We start from the raw sequence: 1,760 nt of genomic DNA on the forward strand, positions 1-1,760 counted from the left end.
ATCGTTCGGCCTCTGAGGGAGAGAGAAGGCTGGCCCAGTACCATCAGGGACTAGCCTGAAGACAGAGGCTCCTCCCTCCCTAACTGTCATCGTTCGGCCTCTGAGGGAGAGAGAAGCCTAAGCCATTGACTGAAATTCCCCAGTTTCCAAGAAAGAAAGTGTGTGTGTGGGGGGGGGTAGTTGGGAGTCAGTAAGGACAACTAGCACACCTCCTCATCCTGGAGAGAAGTGACCATTCGGGTGCCACAGGGTTCTGTCCTGGGCCCAGTGATATTCAACATCTTTATCAGTGATCTGGAAGATAGAATAGAGGGCAAGCTTATCAAATTTGCAGATGACACCAAATTAGGAGGAGCAGCTAATACCTCAGAGGAAAGGATCAAAATTCAAAATGACCTTAATGGATTAGAAAGCTGGGCCAAAACTAACAAAATGAACTTCAACCATGAGAAATGCTTGATACTACATTTGGGCAGTAAAAATGAAATGCACAGATACTGGATGGGTGACACCTGGCTTCATAGCAGTACATGTAAAGGGGATCTAAGAGTCTTAGTGGACCACAGGCTAAACATGAGTCAGCAATGTGATGCGACAGTTACAAAAGACCTATTCTAGGATGCATCAATAGGAATATGGTGTCTAGATCAAGGGGAGTAATAGTGCCACTCTATTCTGCTTTGGTCAGACCTCACCTGGAATACTGTGTCCAGTTTTCGGCACTACAATTCAAGAAGGATGTTGACATAATGGAGCATATCCAGGAGAGGGCATTCAAAATGATGAAAGATCTGGAAACCATGACCTATAAGGAGTGGCTTAGGGAGCTGGGTACGTTTAGCCTGAAGAGAAGGTTAAGTGGTGACATGATAGTCATGTTTAAATATGTGAAGGGATGTCATATTTAGGATGGAGCGAGCCTGCTTTCTGTTGATCCAGAGACTAGGTCACAGAGCAATGGGTTCAAGCTTCAGAGATAGAGATTCCACCTAAATGTTACGAGGAACTTCCTGACAGAGCTGTTCAACAGTGGAACACACTCCTTTGGAATGTGATGGAGTCTCCTCCTTTGGAGGTTTTCAAACAGAGGCTGGAAGGCCATCTGTCCAGAGTGCTGTGACTGTGTGTTCCTACAGGGCAGTGGGTTGGACAGGATGGCCCTTGTGGTTTCTTCTAATTCTCATAATTCAATCAAAGCCCTGCTGGTTCCCTACCTTGGATAGCTTACAAGCGTTGCTTAAAACTGAACCCAGACTGTCCAATACTGATTCTTTCTTCCTCTGTCAGACTTTCTAGAAAAGTTTGGGTGCAGGCAGAAGGCACTGCAAGAAATGAGTACAGTACTGACAAAACTTACCTCCCACCTTCTTGCAAGAACCTTTACTATATCAGATCTCTTTCTGTGAACAGAAATATCCCTTCCAGTCATATATGGTCATGTCTGGATTTAGCCCACTGTTTTTAAATGCTATGTACGTACTCCAGCAGTATTTCTTCTTAGGAGGGTTTCCTTCCCTTCCCTTAAGAGACAGAAAAGGGTGTATCTCTTAACATGATGCTTGTCATCTGTATCATAGTACAGGTATACTTCAGTTAACAAAGTCATTATGTTCCTAGGCATTAAGTCTTTTAACAGAAAATGTGGTGCCAAAGGCAGAAATATCAAGAGAGAAATTCTTACACCACAAAAAAGAAGAGCAGCTCAATCGTTCGGCCTCTGAGGGAGAGAGAAGGCTGGCCCAGTACCATCAGGGGCTGGC

The sequence above is a fragment of the Sceloporus undulatus genome, chromosome 4, assembly GCF_019175285.1.
Source record: "Sceloporus undulatus isolate JIND9_A2432 ecotype Alabama chromosome 4, SceUnd_v1.1, whole genome shotgun sequence".
Classification (NCBI taxonomy): Eukaryota; Metazoa; Chordata; class Lepidosauria; order Squamata; family Phrynosomatidae; genus Sceloporus; species Sceloporus undulatus.